Genomic DNA, 7,794 nt, shown 5'->3' on the forward strand with positions numbered 1-7,794 from the left:
GCTTCCGCGTCTGTAAAACGGGGCGAGGGCGCTGCCTCCGAGCCGTGCCGCTCCTGCGGGCCTCGGAGGGGACGCTTTGTTGTCCAGGACTAACTCACAGTCACTGGACAAAACTCAGAAAATACAAAAAAAAAACCCACCCAGATTTCTGGACTCCAATCCCAGAGACGACCTGGCAGCTCCCCGGAGCCTACTGGGGAGCGCAGGGCTGGGCGCGGGGCGTGGAATCCTGCCTGCGACCTCGGAGGCAGATGTCAATATTATCCCACGTTCAGGTGAGGAAAGGGAGGCACAGAGGGGCTCAGTGGCCTCCAAGGTCTCAAGAGGGTGGAGAGTAGTCGAGATTTGAACCCAGACCTGACGGTCGTTCAGCCCCGGCGCCATCAAAGGCCGTGCCCTGTTCCTCGTTACGGACGCACCAGCACCGCGACCCCTGCCCCAGCTCGGCCTGGGGAACGACACCGCGCGCCGCAGCACAGCCGGGGGACCGAGCAGCCGGTTTCTACTCCCCCGGGGCTTGTGGGTGGGGGTGTCGTGTGTGGGCGCCCAGGCTGTGGACCTGAGGCCCCGCGCCTGCGGGACCGGCGGGGTAGCTGCTCCCCCAGCCCATTGCGCGTGCGCCCCTCCTCCTCCCAGCCGAGGAGATTAAGTGGGAACTTTGAACTCCGTCCCCGAGCCCTGATCCGGGAGAATTAATCCGATTGTTTTTCAAATCCTGGCTTCACGTTGCAAACTGCCCCCGCAGCCGCGCTGCCCGCCCGCCCGCCTCGGGCAGGTCTCCATCTCTTCCCTCCAACCGCCCCATGGTCTTGTGGGGAGGGGGATTGTTGACCCATTTTACAAGCGACAAATGGGGTCGGGCAGTGCCTTGACCAGGTGCCTGAGTCTTCCGGTGCTCTTTCCTGTGTATGTGGACACCCCTCCCTTGGAGTCCCAGCCCCGGAGGCCCACCGTATCCCGGAAACCTCCGCTCCACTTAGTGACTCACCACCCAGCCGGGAGTGGGTCTTTGTTCAGCGCACTGGGCACAGGCTGGGGAGGGCACACATGTGACTACTTCTTTCTGCCACTCCTCAGCCCTGCTGCCTGGGCTGGACCACTATGGGGCCTGGAGCAGGGCCATCCTGCTGCCTCAATTTCCCTGCCTGCACACAAGGCACTGGGCTTAGTGACCCCTGAGAGCCCTCCCCAGCCGGACCTCCTGGGGCCTGAGGGCCGTTCCCAGTCCTCTGGGTTTGCCCTGAGGGGTCCTCTGCCCAGCTTCCACTGCCTCCTTCTCTAGATAAGAGCACCCTGGTTTTCCAGGGGGATCCCCACCCAGCCACCCTGCAGGCATGTGGGTTGATGGGTAGAACCCCACCCTCCCAGCTCTGGGCCTGGCCATCAGCATACTCCCCCACTGGTGTGGAGAGGGGCACTCAGCCTAGCAAGTGGGGTGGGGGGCTGGTGACCTGGTGCTGCCAGGGCCACCTCAGGTGAGGACTCATCCAAGGGGGAGGAAAGGCAGGGAGGAGAGGCAAAGAGCACAGTCCCTGTGCCACAGAGCCCTGGGCTCAGCAGGGTTGGAGGCTGGGTCCACACTGGGCTGGTTGGCTTTTCGCTTCAAGTCTTCAAGGCCCCCCCCGCACTCTGACTACCCTCTGGACCGGGTTTATCTGTTTACCCTAAGCGGACAAAGTGAGGATTGCTGTTCGTGTTCCATCCCTTCATTCACTCAGCACATACCCTCTGAGCTAGCCTGGGGGCGTGTCCTGAGTGACCCAGACACAGCCCTGCCCAGGGGGCTTACTGTCCGGGGACACACCCAAGTGAGTGTGTTACAAGGGTGACCTATGCCCCAGAACTATGGGGACGGGGGGATAGCACAGGGTGGGGACCTGGAGGTCCCTGAGGAGGAGACACTGAGAGACCTGCAGAGTGAGTTTGGACATGACTAGAAAGGGGCTGGAGGTGGAGGGCAAGAAAGTGCTCCAAGAAATTGGCCCTGAGACTGGAAAGAACCCCTGGGCTCCCTTGAAAGAACAAGGAGGTGACCGTGGGGGAGCAGAGACCTGGGCCCTGCAGAGCATTTTGGGCCACGCGCACACTGTTGGATTTTAGCCAGGCAGCACCGGGAGCCAGGGATGGGTTTTAAGCAGGGCCGTAGTGCGGCCATTAGGATTTTAATGAATTCCCCTGGCCTCAGTGACTTCCCTGGGCTTTGCCAGCTTGGAAAGAAAAGAATTCCTTGCTTCATCATGCAGCACTGCAATGACCCCCCCTCACCCTGGTGAGGCTTTGTGGGAGGACAAAGGAGACAGGTGTGACCGACGCCCGCTTTGCAGGTCTTCATGGATTGCAGTAGGATTCTGGCTGTGATGGGCTGGACGGGACAAAGAGCACCAATTCTGCCTGTACCATTTAGGGAAGGCTTCCCAGGCGAGGGCCCCCAGGCTGCAGATGATAAGGAATCACAGGGACAGAAGCCAGGAGGTGGGGGTGGGGTAGGAGTTGGGGGGGTTGGGGGAGTGGGTGGAGGAATTCCAGAGAGAGGGAAGAGCATGTGCAAAGGCACAGAGGCAGGAAAGAACACAGTGCAGCCAGGAAACTCTTGAATCAGAATTTGAGTGTAGAATTTGGAGTCTGTCTGCCCATCTGTCAGTGTCTTCCTCTGAGACTGCTAAGGTGCAGGCAAGGAGCAGAGAGAGGCCCCTGTGTTTGGTGAGCTTGGTGGTTGCAGGAGGTGAGTGGTGGAGGATGGGCAGGGGAGGGGGCAGGGAGGACCACATCAAAGCTAAGGCTGGTCAGATGGGGGAGGGTTTGCTGGTGGACAGAGGCAGAAAGGTTAAAAATGGAGAATAAACCTTGCGCTTATCTGGGCTTCCTCTGGAAACTTCATAAAAATAATAGCAAAGAATTAAAAAAGGCATAAACATGAGAGAGGAGATGACTGTGGATGAGGGGTCCAACATATTTTGGGAAGATAGAAACTGACGGCACTCAGCAGAGAAGAGGGAGCGGCTGCCGATGTGCCTCCCTGGGGTGCCTGAGAAAAACACCCATCTACCAGCAGAAACTGGTGGGGCTGGGGAACTGTGGGAGGCAGGGGTGGGGCCAGATGACAGCCCCTGTGGCGGTCAGACCCGAGGTGACCTTGATGATTTCCTGCCCCTGATGCTCGCGCTCTACTTAATCCTTGAGTGCAGGTGGGACCTGTAACTTGCTTCTGTCCTATAGAATACAGCACAGGGGATGGGGTATCACGCCTCCAACTAAGCAGACTGGAGGCAGAGATTCTCCTTGGGGGCTGGATGAAGTAAGCAGCTATGTTGAGGAAGCCCATGAGGTAAGGGACACAAGGGAGGCCATGTGGGCACCAGCCGACAGCCAGCAAGAAGCCAAGGCCCTTGGTCAAGCAGCCAAGGACATAAATCCTCCAGCAACCAAACGAGCTCGGAGGCAGATATTTTCCCCACATGACGCTCCAGATGAGCATGCAGCAGGCGACACCTTGACCGCAGCCGTGCGAGACCCTGAGCAGAGGACCAGCTCAGCCAGACTTCTAAGCCCTGGAAACCGTGAAATAATAAATGTGTGTTGTATTAAGCTGTTAAGTCTGTGGCAATTTGCTACACAGCATAGAAAAGTAATACCCTCCCAAGTCCTCCCACAGCTGGTTCATCCACTTCCCTGTTTCCACCCACTGCCCTGCAGGAGACAAGATGCACAATCTCTAGAGAGACTCCAGAGTCACGGGCATCAGGCATGGCAGAGGCAGGGATGAGTATGGGGCTGAAAAAGGTGCTTGAGTGACTGAAGCTTCCCAGCCCTTCCCTGCCCTGCTCCTAGAATGCCTGGAACCAAGCATGTGTCCCTGGGCAGAAGAAGGGAGGGGTCTTCTCTGGGGACCACCACTGGAAGATTCCCCATCACTCACTGCCCCTTGCTGTAAAGGCCATGTGATGGCTTTGGTGAATGAAAACAGAGTGAAAGTGACATGTTGCACTTTCTGAGTGAAGACTTGGAGAGTCATCCCATCGTCCCACCATTGCTCGCTTCCCTCTGACACAGAGGAGCATGCCTTAGATGGAGGCAGCTGCTTCAGCCTAGGTCCCAGAATGGAAAGGACACACGGAGCAGAGCTGCAGCGACCTGCAGAAACTAGTCACTGTGAGTGAGAAATAAACCTTTGCTGTTGTATGCCTGAGATTTGGGGGTTGTTTGTTACTGCAGCATAAGCTAGCAAAGCTGACTGATACACCCAACAGACTAGCTGTCTTGATGCCTGGTACCCAATGGGGAATTCTTCCACACACAGAGATTCCAACTGACTTGTCTGTGCTCCACTGTAGTGTGAGTGGCAGCCAAGGATTGCCAGACATTAGAGAAAAACCTCCTATAGGAAGGACAGAGACTAAAACAAAGGAAGAAAATGAACTGGGATGAAAAGAGATGATTCAGGGAGCAGAAGAAAATGTCACAATAAATCCTAACTCCTCAGAGAGGATATTAAGCCAAAATGATGTTATTTGTTTTAATGGAGCAAAGAGCTTGTGGAAATTTAAAAGATAATAGTCAAAATAAAGGGTGGGAGAAAAAGTTAGGGAAATCTCCTAAATAATAGACCTAAACGACAAAGAAATAGAAAATAGGAAAGGAAAAAAATGACAAAATTAGAGGATGAGCCCAGGAGCGCTAAACTCCAAGTCTAAGAGTTCAGGAGAGGCATGAAGGACTGAGTCCCCAGGGTGCAGGGGCCCACTGTGCCAGCACAGCAATCTCAGAAAGACCCCCTCCAGGCACAGCATTATGTTCTGATGGAGTCTTTTCCAGAGCTGCAGGGGTGAATCCAAGATCCTAAACACGTCCAGAGAGGAAAAGCAAGTCTCACGTACGGAATGAGGGTCAGCAAGGCTGTGGGCTTCTCCACTGTGGCACTGGAAGCTGGAAGGCAGTGGAGAGATGCCTTCGAAATGCTGGTGGAAATGGTTTTCAACTTGAAATTCTATACCTACCCTAGCGATAATCGAGCATGAGACGTACAAGGATTATACTATTGTTATCTCCCGTGCATCTTTTCTCAGGAAGCTGCTGGAGGATGTTTTCTAATAAAATTGGGGAGGAAACCAAGAAAGAGAAAGACATGGGATCCAGGAAACAGGGATCCAACAAGCGAGAGACAAAGGGGAAACCGGGACAACAAGAGCTGTGCTGGCGGCCCAGGGAGCATGGAATGTTGCAGGGCGGGGCTTCTGGGAGGGAAGTTGCCGGGCAGTGGTGAGGACAGACTCTGGGATGAGTAGGAAATAGTATCAAGAGATTGCTGGAACCTTGAGAAGATTTAGAGATGGACACAAAGAGAGCTAAGCTATAAGTTGTCTCTTGCTGCATAACAAATTGCCACAAGCTTGTCTTACAGTCTCCATGGGTCAGGAGTCTGGGCTTGACTTCACCGGGTCCTCTGCTTTGGATCTCACAAGGCTGCACTCAAGGTACCTGCTGGGACTGCAGTCTCATCTGAGGCTCGAGTGGGGAACGACGCACCTCCAAGCTCGTTGAAGTTGTTGTTGGCATCCAGTTCCTTGCTGCGTAGTACCGAGGGCTTTGTTTTCTTGCTGGCTGCTGACCAGTGGCTGCCCTCAGCTCCTAGAGGCTATATGTAGTTCCTTGTCATGTGGGCCTCCCACCAGAGGAAACCCATTAACATGGCAGCTTGCTTCTTCCAAGCCAATAGGAGAGCAAGAGACTCCAGCAAGATGGGCGCTGCAATCGTATATCTCAAATCACATACACCCTGTGCCACGTTCTATTGCTTAGAGCGAGTTGCTGGTCATGCCTGCACTCAAGTATGCATGCCTGCATACAAAGGGCATGAACACCAGGCGGTGGGATCTTTGGGGACTATTTTTGAAGCAGCCTAAACAAAGCCAGTTATTAACTTCATGAAAAACCAGAAATTAAACCAGAAAGGAAATGTAACTATGGTGCATTACTTGGCTCAGTAGCAAACAATGTTTATAGGATCATTACGGCAAAACAACTGCATATTGGTTTAACCAAAAATTGTTACCTCTTGGTATGAGAGGTGACACAGGGACAGTATGTTGTGTGGGTGTGCTGTGGGGAGGGGTGTGAGAAAGCTAACCCTCATTTTCCGTGACAGGAAGTCAATAGATAATGGCTCCAATTGGTAAATCAAGTAATAGCAGCACAAGCATGTTATTTATAAACATGGAGATAAAATCCAGAAGAAGAAGCCAAAAGAGTTGAATGTGGCTGTTTCTGGGGAGGATGGGGGGGGGGGGGGGGCTGTTGGGGAGGGGCCGCTGCCTTTCATCAGAGGCCTACTTATCTTTTTAAATTCTGTGCATATTGTGTGTGTATACTTTAGACTGTTGTAGTACTTGGATAAAAATACACATTAATTAATAGAGAAAGAGATAAGGGGAGGAGAAACATCCCCAGGAATAAACAGTGAAGTCCCCAGGGATCCAGAACAATCTCAGCGTCTCCTTACCCTGGGGGGAGAGGCCCAAAGGAGTGGTGCCCAGGGAACACTTGCCTGACGCCTACACGAGGGAATATGGTAACCAGAGCTCCCACAGGAAGAATACGGGGACTGGGAAGCCCGGAGTGAGGGGCTTGGAGGATTTGGGAAGATGGGGGTAGGAGAAACAGGGTCCCTCCCATAGGATGGGTGAGGAGCCACAGGCCCAGCTCCAGATGCACCCCCCCCCCCCCCCAGGGAGCCCCCTCTCCATAGACATTTCTTGGGAAGATTCTGAAGGTTCCCATGAGGTTTTATTTTGTCTTTAATTCAGGAGATTTTGTATAATTTGTTTTCACCTAAGTAATAAATGCTTTTGTAAAAACATTGGGAAGGCGCATGACGTCTTGGAAAAGCACCGCCGGACAGTGGCAACCACTGTTAGGCTGTGTGGTGTACCAAATGTCATTCCTGTTCCTGCTGATGTCAATCTCTCTCCCCAGCACAGTTGTCTCTCTCACCCCGCACCACGGTCCACACTCGACTCTACTCACTTACCTGCCCGTCTAGGCGCTCTTTCAGCATCCAGACCCCCAGCGAGAGCCATCCTCCTCCTTTTCCAGGCCCCTGAGCTGGGGACCCCCACCTGTGCACCCAGTCCCCAGTGGTGGGTGTTCAGGTTGAAGGAAGGATTTTGCTCTTATTAACTCAGCTGCAGATGGGAGACCTCTGCACACCCTGCCAGGCCTTCCCTCCCCCACCCCGCCTGAGGGAGAAACCTGCCCTGGAGTCTGGGTCTGTCCGGGAACACTTGTCATAGGCAGGAGTCCCAGGCCCAGCAGCAGTGTGGCCCGGGCATGTGAGGATGGTTTGTTGGAAAGGAGGTGGCGGGAGAGGAATGGTGGTGAGTGGCAGGGGGAGAAAGGGATTTCTGGGGCTGCCTCAGTGCCTGGCAACCACTAAGGACACAGGGCCATATCTGGGGCTGCCCAGCTGCCACCGTGGGGCTGGGCACTGGCTGAGACGCTCTCTGCCCGGAGCAGAGTGGTCTGACAGCTACTCTGGCTTCACCACTTACTCCCTGCATGTACTTTAAAGTGGTCTTGGACAATTTGCTTAACCTCTCTGGGCCTCATCTGTAAAATGGCGATGACGACAACACACCTGTCATAGGAGAGGAGGCAGGAGACAGCTGGGGAGGGCAGAGAGAAGAGTTGGGGGCCCTCGCAGGGGAGGGCTGTGAAGGAAAGTCCACATGGACCAAACTGGAAGGGGGTCAGAATCTTAGTCTGAACTGCCTGCCCCTGTGGCTCCAGCCCCTCCTGTGA

Source organism: Equus quagga, chromosome 20 (assembly GCF_021613505.1).
Source record: "Equus quagga isolate Etosha38 chromosome 20, UCLA_HA_Equagga_1.0, whole genome shotgun sequence".
NCBI lineage: Eukaryota > Metazoa > Chordata > Mammalia > Perissodactyla > Equidae > Equus > Equus quagga.